The sequence below is a fragment of the Apium graveolens genome, chromosome 3, assembly GCF_009905375.1.
Source record: "Apium graveolens cultivar Ventura chromosome 3, ASM990537v1, whole genome shotgun sequence".
Taxonomy (NCBI): Eukaryota; Viridiplantae; Streptophyta; class Magnoliopsida; order Apiales; family Apiaceae; genus Apium; species Apium graveolens.
The window spans coordinates 159,055,732-159,069,994 of record NC_133649.1 but is presented as its reverse complement, the minus strand read 5'-3'; the positions used below and the strand labels follow the sequence as shown (position 1 = coordinate 159,069,994).

Below are 14,263 nucleotides of genomic sequence, written 5' to 3'. Positions count from 1 at the left end.
CTCAACAAATGCAATTAGGCGACTAAAGATCAATCAAATCATGCAAACAACATACAGCCAGAAACGTAGTGTGTGCAGATGCTTACAGATATGCTTCGGAACTAGAACAATTATTATGACTCAACTATCATCAAGGCAATCACATGATTATACAAAGAATAAAAATTCTAGGCACAAAGTGACTTATAACACTACAAGAATCATGGAGCTTATTACGGAATCATGCTTTTTTTTCACAACAATAATGCTTATTTGACCGTGCAATGAGTGAGGTGTACAAAAGACTTATACAATGATATCCATGTAGCGAGCGTTAGGTTAGCGGATCCCAGACTCTAAAAGCCTTAGGTCACTAGGCACAAAGTCCCCTAAGAACTTAATAACTCGAATACCAAAGAGCCCACTCGTGATCAATTATGCATAAACATATACTTCTTTTTTTTCTTTTTCTGTTTTTTTTCCTTTTTTTTTCAAAATTTCTGAGCAAGTGCGTTTCGCTCCATCTTGCTCAACCCTAGACTACTCGCATAACATGCGAGCCGACTACTAGCCAATTGACGCCTGGCCACAACTAGCAACAAATTCCATTTTTACTCCATTTTTTTCTTTTTCATGCCTTTATCACTAAGAACCTATTATCAAATTCTAAGCATAATAACTAGATTAACCTCGAAAACAATCAGATCATAACAACAATCTAGTCCTTAAGCATTCTCTAAGACTTAGTGAAAATACAAGTGCTTCTAGCATGCATATCAACTTACACGACTCAATCATCACTTTAATGCCATCACTACACTCGTATCAACATCACAAATTAGTCGATAAATCATCGCAAAAGGGATCATGGCATATGCATGAGCTATACGATATGATAACCAAATAAAGCTATAAGTAAATAAAAAAAACTATATGGCAAAAATTATGCAACTATATGAACTAAACTATCATGAATATGCAGCTATATGAACTAAATGAACTAAACTATCATGAATATGCAGCTATATGACACACACACAAAATATTCCTTAACTACCACCCCCAAACTTAAAATCTTCACTGTCCCCAGTGAAGGTAGTAGAAAGGAACACAGGGTATACCTACTCGGAATCATCATCATCATCACCCTCAGTGGGTGGAGTATCAGGCGGCGAGTATGCAGAGTCCTCACCAAAAACTGGCCACTGGATGTCAGCTCCAAGGCCCCGAAAAGCAGTCCCTAATGCAAGGGTGAGCTCCTGGGCAAACCTGCTCTGCGTCTCGTACATGGCATCCATCCACCGTGACAGCCTACTATACTGGGTATCTGCCATCCGAGCACCCTCCTGAGCTCTCGAAGAACCAACCTCATCACGCCTAGGTCTAGCCATAGTAGCACCTCGTGCTGGACGCCCTCCTGGAAGACGATAACCCAGCCCATGCTCCTCGGGCTCACCATCGGTCCACTCCTGCATCCCATTCAGAGTCCCAAAATCAATCGGAGCGGCTGACAACTGCAACTGCTCATGAGACGGCCAGTTCACTCCCACTGCTCGGCAAAGCTTCGTGACCGTGGATGCATAAGGGATGTTCATATACTTAGATTTCCTCAAAAACTTCAGAATCCCTTGGTAGATGAACTCACCAAGGTCCACATAGTACTCCTCATTCAAAATTCCCCACAACAACTGTGCTCTCTCAACTGTTACCTCATGTGCATACGAAGAAGGCAGAATATTAGCACAAATAAGCGCATTCCATGCACGGGCATACTTATTCATAGCGATCGCTGGGAAGTGACGATACTCATTAGTTCCTGTCCTGAAGGTCCAAACTGTTCCCGGCCTACAGAGAGTAGCATAAATCAAATCCAAGTCGAAATTCTCAGCAGTCTTCTCATTCCAGTTCTCCTCCTCGGGCTTCCTCTCTCGCTGCCCAATCACACAGCGAATCGCCGCTGGGTGATAATCAATCGTCAGCCCTCGGACCACAGAAAACCCATTCTTCTCGGCCTTCGCGTTCGCATAGAACTCGCGAACCATGCTCATCGGCACTGCTTCAGGTGACTCACAGAAAGCTATCCACCCCTTCTCTGCAATCATAGGTAGCAACTCACCATCCTTCCCCGATGGTAAAAACCCCCTCTCCTTCAGAATCGGCTTCCCCAAAAGCCTAGTGTACTCCTCCTCCGCAGCTCTGTCATTCAACCGAGGCCTCGCAGCAGTACCCCTCGATGAAGCAGCAGTAGGGACTGTGCTGCCGCTATCAATAGTCCTTGCTCTCTTGGGTGCCATTGAATCTGAATAAAAGTACTTGAGAATAGTATTTTTATGTTTGGGAGAGAGTTTGAGTGTAGAAAGTGTGTGGGAGATGTATGGGATAGGTGTATGTATATATAGGGTATGGATTAGGTTAAAATAAGATTAAGAGTGGGTTTGAGGGATAAAATTGTGGGGTAATGGGGAAAAGAAATCGTGGGTAATGGGGCTGTAATTAATTTTTTTGATTTTTTGATTTTTTTGGATTTTTTTATGAACTAAAAAAATTTTCTGGCAGTCGACCCCTGAGCGGGCGCTCAGGGGGTCTCTGGAAAAAAATTTCCGAGCCCGGTTTTTCTGATTTTTTTGTGGTTTTGGATAGGTTATTAACTTCTAAGGGTTCCTGTAGCAGCAAATCATGGGTTGCCTCCCACGCAGCGCTTCTTTTTCGTTATTAGCTTGACGTTGCGTACCTTCCTCAAGTTGACAATAAAACGGCACTAACCACTTCTCGGTTTTCCGTATCCCCATAGTAGTGCTTCAACCGCTGACCATTAACCTTGAATGCTTGGTCCGGATCGTTCTCAAAAATCTCCACCGCTCCATGTGGAAACACAGATTTGACAATAAAAGGTCCAGACCACCTTGATTTCAACTTCCCAGGAAAAAGTCGGAGACGAGAGTTGAATAAGAGAACTTGTTGCCCCGGCACGAATAACTTAGGATGTAGCTTCCTATCGTGCCACCTCTTCACCTTTTCCTTGTACATTTTGTTATTCTCGTACGCTTGAAGTCGAAATTCATCAAGTTCATTAAGCTGAAACATTCTCTTCGTACCAGCTGCATCTAAATCCAAGTTTAACTTTTTCAACGCCCAATAAGCCTTATGCTCAAGCTCCGCAGGTAAATGATATCCCTTACCATACACCAGTTGAAACGGGGACATACCAAGTGGAGTTTTATATGCTGTTCTGTAAGCCCAAACAGCTTCATCGAGCTTTAAAGACAAATCCTTCCTTGACGGATAAACAACCTTCTCTAGGATGCGCTTGATCTCTCTGTTAGACACTTCCGCTTGACCATTTGTTTGCGGATGATAGGCAGTAGCAACTCGATGATTCACATTATAATGTTACATCATAGAAGTGAACTTACGGTTGCAGAAATGCGACCCTTCATCACTTATGATTACCCGAGGCGTTCCAAACCTTGTGAAAATCTGCTTATAAAGAAAATTCAACACTGCCTTTGTATCATTTATCGGTAGAGCTTTGACTTCTACCCATTTTGAGACATAATCGACTGCCAGCAAGATGTACTGATTATTGCAGGATGAGACAAAAGGCCCCATGAAATCGATTCCCCAAACATCAAAGACCTCGACTTCAAGTATCACATTTAACGGTATCTCATCCTTTCTCGTCAAATTTCCCACTCTTTGGCAATGATCACACCTTAAAACAAACTGATGAGTGTCCTTAAACAAAGTAGGCCAGAAAAAACCTGCTTGCAGAATACGAGCTGCCGTCTTCTCACCACCATAGTGTCCACCATAAACTGTGGAGTGACAGTCTCGTAATGTCCCCTCCGTCTCACAGAACGGGATACATCTCCTGATGATCTGGTCAGCTCCCTGTCTAAACAAATATGGTTCATCCCACATATACCACTTCACCTCATGCAGAAACTTTTTCTTTTGAGCTGAGGTCAAATTAGGAGGCATTATATTGCTGACAAGATAGTTTACAATATCGGCAAACCATGGCTCTTCATCCTGAACTGCGAATAACTGCTCATCCGAAAAAGATTCGTTGATCAATGTCTTATCCTGTAAAGTAGACTCGGGATTCTCCAATCTAGAGAGATGGTCAGCTACTTGATTTTCAGTACCTTTTCGATCCTTGATCTCTAACTTAAATTCCTGTAGTAAGAGCACCCAACGAATGAGTCTCGGCTTCGAATCCTTCTTGGAAACCAAATAGCGAATGGCCGCATGATCCGTGAATACTGTCACTTTTGTCCCAAGCAGATAAGATCGAAATTTCTCGAAACCAAAGACTATAGCCAAGAGCTCCTTCTCAGTAGTGGTGTAGTTCATTTGGGCCCCATTTAAGGTCTTACTAGCATAGTAGACCACATGAAAGAGATTATTTTTGTGCTACCCAAGAACTGCACCTACCGCATAATCACTCGCATCACACATCATCTCAAAAGGCTCTGTCCAATCCGGTGCTGTAATAACTGTTACAGTGATTAAACTCTTCTTGAGAGTCTCGAATGCCGTCAAACATTCATCATCAAATTTGAAAGGCACATCTTTCTCAAGCAAGTTGCACAACGGCTTAGATATCTTTGAAAAGTCCTTGATGAACCGCCGATAAAAACCCGCATGACCAAGAAAACTACGGATTCCTTTCACAGAAATAGGTGGTGGAAGATTTTCAATGACTCCCACCTTGGCTTTATACACCTCAAGACCCTTGCTAGAGACCTTATGCCCCAGAATAATGCCTTCACACACCATAAAATGACATTTCTCCCAATTGAGCACCAAATTAGTTTCCACAGACCTTTTGAGTACGGCACGAAGATTATTCAAACATTCATCATACGAATGTCCAAAGACGGAGAAGTCATCCATGAACACCTCAACATTATTCCCAATCATGTCAGAGAATATAGCCATCATACATCTCTGAAAAGTGGCCGGTGCGCCACATAACCCAAATGAAACTCTGCGAAAAGCAAACGTGCCAAATGGACAAGTGAAGGTAGTCTTTTCCTGATCCTCTGGTGCAATACAAATCTAATTATACCCTGAGTAGCCATCCAGAAGACAATAATACTCATGACCAGCCAACCTGTCAAGCATCTGATCAATAAATAGAAGAGGGAAATGATCCTTCCTCGTGGCCTTGTTCAGCTTTCGGTAATCCATGCATACTCTCCATCCTGTAACTGTTCGAGTGGGGATGAGCTCATTCTTCTCATTTGCTACCACAGTAATACCTCCTTTCTTAGGCACACATTGTACGGGGCTCACCCAAGAACTGTCAGAAATAAGATAAATGATGCCTGCATCCAGCCATTTCAGACATTCTTTCTTCACCACCTCCTTCATGATAGGATTCAGTCTGCACTGTTGCTCAACAGTTGGCTTACTACCCTCCTCTAGCAGAATTTTATGCATACAATATGAAGGGCTGATCCCCTTGATGTCTGCTATGGTCCATCCAATAGCTGATTTGAATTCTCTCAAAATCCTTAAGAGCTTGTCTTCCTCACTACTTGAAAGGTCAGATGCAATAATAACAGGTAAAGTAGATGCATCACCTAAAAAAGCATACCTCAAGTGTTCAAGTAATGGTTTGAGCTCCAAGGTAGGTGCTTCCTCAATTGATGGTTTGAGCTTTCCTTCAGCATTCTTGAGGTCAGAAGTACCAAGAGATTCAAACGGCATGTCCAGCTTTCGCCTCCAGGGAGAAGCATTCAAATTGTAATTGCTCATTGCCATCTTCATCATCACTGTCAAAATTCCCCACTAAGGCCTTTTCTAATGCATCAGACATTAGCATATGATCGAGTTCTGACGTAACTGCAGAATCAATCACATCCACTTTTAAGCACTCCTCATCTTCTGTAGGGAATTTCATTGCTTTGAATACATTGAAGGTCACATCCTGATCCTGCACCCGCATAGTAAGTTCACCTTTCTGCACATCTATCAAGGTACGACCAGTAGCCAAGAAAGGTCTTCCCAAGATTATGGGAATCTTCTTATCTTCCTCGAAATCCAGAATAACAAAGTCTGCAGGAAAGAAGAGCTTATCCACCTTGACTAGCACATCCTCCACTATGCCCCTTGGGTAAGTAATAGAACGATCAGCCAATTGTAGAGACATGAAGGTGGGTTTTGGATCAGGCAAATCCAACTTTTTAAAGATCGATAACGACATCAGATTGATGCTTGCTCCCAAATCACAAAGGCACTTGTCAAACGACAACTTGCCAATGGTGCAAGGAATGGTGAAGCTACCTGGATCTTTAAGCTTTGGAGGTCACTTTTGTTGCAGAACAGCGCTGCATTCTTCCGTTAGAGCAACGGTCTCAAGGTCATCCGGTTTCACCTTTCTTGAAAGAATACTCTTCATAAACTTTACATAACTAGGCATTTGCTCCAGAGCCTCAGCGAAAGGTATATTGATGTGAAGTTTCTTGAACACCTTCAGAAACTTACCGAACTGCTTATCCAGCTTTTGTTGTTGCAATCTCTTAGGGAAAGGTGGTGGAGGATAGAGCTGTTTCTCCCCTGTATTACCCTCAGGCAGAGTGTGTTTAACAGTACTCTTCCTTGGTTCCACCGCTTTCTCCTTTTGCTTAGCTTCTTCATCTCTAACTTCAGCTTCTCCTTCTTTTGCCTTTTCAACATCAACAACTTTCCCAGACTTGCCTTTGAGCATATTGTTGCGGTTGCTGGAATCCAGGTGGATTGAACTGTTTACTTACACCTTGCTGATATGATGGCTGAATAGCATTCTGATTATTACCCCAGCTGAAATTTGGATGATTTTTGTTGTTAGGATGATAAGTAGCTGGTAAGGCTGCTATTGTCGCTGATAATTATTCACATACTGAACAGATTCGTTGACGAGAGAACACTGATCCGTAGCATGCGACCCTGCACAAAGCTCACAGACCATAGCTATTTGATTAACTCCATATGTAGCTAGAGAATCGACCTTCATAGACAGCGCTTGGAGCTGCGCTGCAATATCAGTGGCTGTATCGACTTTCAGAATACCTGCTACCTTCCCAGGCATCATCCTCTGAGTTGGGTTTTGATGCTCATTTGCAGCCATAGTCTCGATAAGATTATACGCCTCAGTATAGCTTTTGGCCCACAAGGCGCCTCTATCTGCTGCATCGAGCATGGGCCGAGATTGGGCCCCCAAACCATTATAGAAACCAGTGATCACCATCCAATCAGGCATTCCATGATGTGGACACTTTCTCAACATTTCCTTGTAGCGTTCCCAAGCTTCGCACATAGATTCTGTAGGTTGCTGCGCAAACTGAGTAAGAGCACTCCTCATAGTAGCAGTCTTTGCCATCGGATAAAACTTTACCAGAAACTTTTACGCAAGATCTTGCCAAGTAGTGATGGACCCAGCTGGTTCAGAATGTAACCAGTCCTTAGCTTTGTCCCTCAGTGAGAATGGGAAAAGCCTCAGTTTGATAGCCTCACCAGTCACGCCATTATACTTGAAAGTACTGCAGATCTCGACAAAATTCCTTATGTGCATGTTGGGGTCTTCAGTCGCAACACCTCCAAAAGAAACAGAATTCTGCACCATCTGAATAGTGCCCGGCTTGATTTCAAAGGTGTTAGCTTGAATAGCCGGATGAAGAATGCTTGACTGAATGCCATCAATTTTAGGCCGAGAAAAGTCCATAAGAGCTGGATCGGCCTGAACAATATGATCACCCATGAATACTGGTTCTTTCTGCTCACTTCCTGAATCCGAATCTTCAAAATCTATCTTCTCCGGAATATCAAGAACTTCGTCTGTCTCCTCAGCTGTATCTAAAGTCCTCTTGCGAGTACGAGAACGAGTTTGCATAAACGCTCACTAAAGTACCTGAAACACAACCAGAAACAATAAGTAACTAATACGTCTTAATCACTGAGTCCTAACGACCAACGATGGTAAGTTCATAAACTAAAAAAATACGCCGAGTCCCCGGCAGCGGCGCCAAAAACTTGTTAGGGCGAAAACACGCGCTAATAATACACGCAAGTATACGCGTTCACAAGTAATATAGAATACTTTCTAGTTCGTTCCCACAGAGACTCAGACTAATTATTGTTCAATTAAACTCACTTACCAACATATGATTACTTCTCAATGTTAAGACACTAACACTTAGAATTATTGACTAAATATTAACTACAATTAACTACTTAATTAATCACCTAATTAACACTTCGAATTAACAATATTAAAACACTCATGAGATCACAACTTCATTACTACTTCCTTCAATAGTTATTGTTATTACCCTTAGCATGCAACAGTGATGATATTAATCGAATAACACGAAACTGATAAAAGCCAACTCTCATTGTACTAATACCATTCTACCAAACATCCACAATTAAGATAGAAGTTGAATATGCATCAATTATGTTGAGTCCCTATATGTCTACAGAAATTGACAACATAATGATTTAAATGCAAGTTATTCCCTTTTGATTACACAGGGCGAATAAAACGGTTAGAGTTACCCACTAATCATGCACATCATACATGAACCTATGCTAGCATGGCAAGTTCTAAATCTCAAGATCCACCATTACTTCACAAGAGATTAACACCCTATCTTATATGTTCGCGACGCACATAAGTCGAATACGCACAACCAATACTAGATATCATACAATCATCACATACTAAGGTATTAAACAATTAACTAAAGAATTCCATAGCAAATCCGTTACGACCCCATGATCATGATTAGCCCATGATAGCACTTATCGTCATCATGGGTTCATATGAAAACATGATAAATAAACACAATAAAATAATAACTAAACTAATTATATATTAAACCAGAGTACGTCACAAGAGTAATTAGGTTCAAAAGCAAGAAAACTAGCATCCAACGTTACAACTAAATAAGAATCACAAGAAAATATGCTTCCTCTTCGTTGCGGTGTGCTAAAACGGTCTTCTTCCTTATCTCCTTCGCTCCTTGCTTAATACAACGATCCAACCTTGTGAAAACGTCTCCAAATATACTTATATAATAGTCCCATAAAACTCAGATTACATAGAAGTTGGAAGCTAAACAGAAGTAGAAGTCTAAAACAGATTATTATTTTTCCCGACCCTGCGCGGCCGCTCAGCATAGCTGAGCGGGCGCTCAGCCTTCTGCGCGGTCGCTCAGCATAGATGAGCGGGCGCTCAGGACCCTACTGGAAAATTCCTGAGTTTGCTCCTTTTCTTCGCTACAATCTGCCCCTTTCTTTCCTCTCGCAATGCTTAACACATGCCAAGGCTTATTCTTGACGATTACTCCTCCGAAATGCAACTTATACCCTGAAATTCACAAACACTAGAAAAACGCATCAAATACACAAAATACTTGATTTCAAGACACCAATTTAAGCCATTTTGAAGACATTCTAAGTGGTATAAAATGCCACTTATCACTTCCACAGGCTCAGGAACCATTGTTGCATTAGGTTGACTTGTACTAGTTCTCATGTCTGGCATAGAATAATGGTAAGTCTTAAATCTTTTAATCATGAAAGGTGTTAACTTAAGACTTGCTGGAACCTTATTCTTAGTAAGAAGTGATCCAAATAAAATTTTGGATACTTGCTTACAGTTACCAATTATTCTCCTATTTACACCTTCTAGCATATGTATGTCATTAACTTTATAATTTAAAGCTGACATAATAAATCTAGGCAGAAAAATCTACTTACCTCTTGACTCCAATGGCATTGTGAGCCTAGTGCTCAGCTCCTCCAGTATGTAGTGTTCTACATTTATCTGTTTGTTGAAGGCCATTGAGTAGACCAGCTTCTGGACAACACTTGATATGTTGTCAAATCCTGACTACCTATAGGTGAATGCCCTTATCACAGAGTCAAACATGAATGACCATTCCCTCCTTAGATACTTCTTGTTCATGCTGGCCAGATTAATCCTTTCAGAGTAATTGATGAAGTCCATGAATTCTTACAGCTCATCCTGAGTTGGAGCCTCCACCAGTTTGTCAGTAGGAAATAGGAATGCCCAAAGCCTTATTGACATCATCCTAAAAAATCTCCACCTGTTGTCCCTTGATTGTGCAGTTTATCACTATGGTTGCAGCTTAATTCTCATGCATAATTGTCCTTGTTGTTGCTGTGTTCCAGAAATCCCCTAACACATCCAAATACAACACAAGATTAGCAGTAAGAGCACCTACAAAGTAGGTCTCAGAAAGGAATTTGACAAAGCATTGAAAAGCCTCAAGTGCTTGGTTTACATCCAAAAATGCAAGAAAGTTGGTCTCCCTGGGGATGAAGGGTACAAGATTGTTGGATGCCATTGATATGAGTATGAAGTTTAGTGGGTAAAAGAAATTTGTGAGAAAGGAGTGAAAACGAGAGAGAAATCGGTTTTTGCTTGAAAGGCTAGGTCACTTGAGATCTCGAAAATTATAAGTATGTATATGTATCGAGATGTCTGGGTATTTATAGTAAAAGCAAATGACTTATCGAAAACTCAAACATAGACGTTTGGAATTAGTATATCGAGAAGTGTGAAAAATATATCGAGAAGTAGCCCGCAAGGGTTGGCTCAGTTGGTTAAAGAGGGGATAACTATCCTCTTGGTTACAAGTTCGAATCCCAGGGAGGAGAATTTATGATTATGATGTCAACATTATTGTCACTATTTCTCTAACAGATTGAGTGTATATTAACAGTTGTATATTTGCATAGATAGTAGCTGTAAATCTGATAGATAACAACTGTATTAATCTGACTTTATAGGCTGATTCAGAGCCTGATTGTGAGGGATTTGTTAGGCTGATATAGAGGCTGATATCAAGGGATTTGGTCACTAATTTGTAGATGTAATTAGCTCTGTTGTACCTATAAATATAGGAGCTTGTTTGTATGTAAAATCATTAGAATTTATATCATTTTCTTGCATCTTTGTCATGGTATCAGAGCTGGTTATTTAAAGAAAAATCTGCTCTTATTTTCTTGTCCAGCTCCAAAGTTTTAGTCTATTTTCTACTTCGTCTTTATTGGAATTCATCTTTTGGTTCTTATTTCTTCTTAAATCATGTCACTAGAGCGATCATATAACTTTCTTGTTCGATTTAATGGAAAGAACTATTCTGCTTGGTCTTTTCAATTCGAAATTCTTGTTAAGGGAAAGGAATTATGGGGTTATGTTGATGGTACAATTTCTGCACCCGACGCCAAAGAAAAAGAATAACTTGCAATCTCAGGTCTTGGATTATGTCTTGGATTCTCGGGAGTATGGAACCTTCCATGATTCTCAATCTCAGGTCTTACAAGACTTCTAAAGATATGTGGGGCTACTTGAAGAAAATTTACAACCAAAGCAACGCAGCCTGACATTTTCAATTAGAGCTTGAGTTGGGGCAACTCAGTAAAGGGAGCTTGACGATTCAAGAGTTTTATTCTTCTTTTGAGAATTTATGGGGAGAATACATCGATATTGTGTATGAGAGTGTGCCTTCTGAAGGACTAAGTATTGTCCAAAGTGTACATGAAACTAGCAAATGCGATCAATTTTTAATGAAATTAAGAGGAGATTTTGAGCCTATCAGGTCCAATATCATGAATAGGCACCCGGTTCCTTCAATGGACATTTTCCTAGGTGAGCTTCTTCGTGAAGAACAAAGGCTTATGACCAAACTTTCATCGAGCAAAAAGCTCAAAATACTGCTCCAATTCCAGTTGCCTACGCTACCCAAGGAAAGCATAAAGGTGGAAGAGATATGAGTAATATCCAATGTTATAGTTGTAGAGAATTCGAACATGTTGCTATAAATTGCACTAATTTTTTTTGCAATTATTGTAAGAAGACATGGCATATCATCAAAGATTGTCTCATCCGGCCTCCAAGGAAATCTGGAACTGCCTACAACGCCTCAGTTGGATCCACAAATGCTCCTAATTTTGGTCAGTCTACTGTTACTCCTGAAATGATCCAACAAATGATAGTTAATGCTTTTTCAACCTTAGGCATCTCAGGTAACAAAAATTCTGCTCATAAGCCTTGGTATTTTGATTCTGCTGCTTCAAATCACATGACTAGCTCAACATTACCTCTGAATAATGTTCAAAAATATAAAGGAGATCTTCAAATCCACACTGCTGATGGTAACACTTTACCCATAACTGCTATAGGAGATATTTCAAGCACTCTTGATAATGTTTTTGTGTCTCCAAAGTTGTCCACTAATCTTATATCTGTTGGCCAATTAGTTGACAACAATTGTACTGTTCAATTTTTAAATTCTGGTTATCTTGTGCATGATCAAGTGTCCGGGAAGATATTCGCGAATGGGCCTAAAGTTGGACGTCTATTTCCTCTGCTTCCATCACCCTCTCTAGTGTCAAAGAAAGTTTCTTGTAATGTTGTTGAATGTAATAATCAAGTGTGGCATAAACGCTTGGTTCACCCGAATCCTCATGTTCTTGGTATTTTACTTAAATCCGGTGTACTTGGGAATAAAATTTCAACTTCTTCAAATAAAGATATTGTTGAGTGTGCATCTTGTAAGCTTGGAAAAAGCAAAACACTTCCATTTCCATTGAGTAAGTCCCGCACCACCACAACTTTTGAACTTGTACATAATGATGTTTGGGGCATTGCACTAGTGATTTCTCATCAACATTACAAATATTTTGTTACTTTCATAGATGACTTCACTCGTTTTACATGGGTATATTTTCTTCGATCCAAAAGTGAGGTTTTTCATGTATTTAAAATCTTCCATGCACTAATTGAAACATATTTTTTTGCGAAGGTCAAAATCTTACAGTCTTATTCGGGCGGTGAATATATGTCAAATGAATTTCAATCTTTCCTCCAAAATTATGGGATTATATCCCAACGTTCTTATCCATCAACTCCACAACAAAATGGTGTCGCTGAAAGAAAGAATCGTCATCTTCTTGATGTTGTTCGCACTATTCTTATTGAGTCTTGTATATCGGCTCAATTCTGGTGTGAAGCCTTGTCTACCGCTGTCTATTTGATTAATAGATTACCATCTCCCAACTTAAATAATGAATCACCTTACTTCCGCCTGTTTAAACATGCACCGGATTATTCCCATCCACACATTTTCGGATGTGTTTGCTTCGTTCATCTTCAACCACATGAAAGAAATAAACTTGGTTCTCAATCAGCCAAGTGTGCTTTCTTAGGATATGGTGGCCCTCAAAAAGGTTTTCTTTGCTATGACCCTAATGATCGTCGAATTCGTGTATCTAGAAATGTGTTTTTCTTTGAAAATCAACCGTTCTTTAGCACACAAATAATTTCAGAATCCTTATCTATAGCTACACTGCCATATTTTCCCGAGTCATCACAACAAAAAGAAATATTCAAACCTAGCCATGTTTATAATAGACGCACTTTGGCTCTTCGGAATCTTCCTGAAGCATCTGATCCTATTATATCTAGTTCTAATGATCATCCTCCTCTTCGGAGAAGCTCTAGAAACTCGAAACCTCCTGACAGGTATGCTTTTTCAAACCAAGTAGCCATGTCCACCACTTTGTCTTCTATTGCTATCCCTACTTGTTATAAACAGGCCATAGAACATGAGTGTTGGTAGCAAGCAATGAAAACGGAACTTCAAGCTCTTGCTGAAAATCATACTTGGGACATTGTTCCTTTACCTCCAATTGTCAAGCCAATTGGTAGTAAGTGGGTCTACAGTGTGAAACTCAAGTCTGATGGCTCCTTAGATAGATACAAAGCTCTCCTGGTTGTACTTGGCAATAAGCAAGAATATGGCCTTAACTACCAAGAGACATCTGCGCCAGTTGCTAAGATGACCACGGTAAAAACCATTCTTGCTGTTGCTGCTTCTAAATCTTGGCCTTTACATCAGATGGATGTAAAAAATGCTTTCTTAAATGGGGATCTTAAAGAGGAAATTTACATGAAGCTTCCACATGGTATGGCATGGATAGATCCTAACAAAATTTACAGGTTAAGATGCACATTATATAGGTTGAGGCAGTCTCCTAGAGAGTGGTTTGATAAGTTCCGCAATACTCTTATTAACTTCTCTTTTACACAAAGTCAATATGATTCATCTCTATTCTTTCATAAGACAACAGTTGGTATGGTGTTTATCTTAGTTTACGTCGATGATATTATAATCACCGGTGATGACTATGTGCTAATATCAAAACTCAAAAATATGTTGCATAGTACATTTCAAATGAAAGATCTTGGGAATCTTAATTATTT

At 40.2% G+C, this 14,263-nt stretch overlaps 1 non-coding gene across 1 annotated transcript; it reads left to right on the top strand.

Moving 5' to 3' along the window:
- The first annotated feature begins 7,226 nt into the window (after nt 1-7,226).
- LOC141715422 (small nucleolar RNA R71) lies at nt 7,227-7,333 on the top strand. The gene has a single exon (XR_012572186.1). It is a non-coding gene; the product is annotated as a small nucleolar RNA R71 (small nucleolar RNA).
- The last annotated feature ends 6,930 nt before the right edge of the window (nt 7,334-14,263 follow it).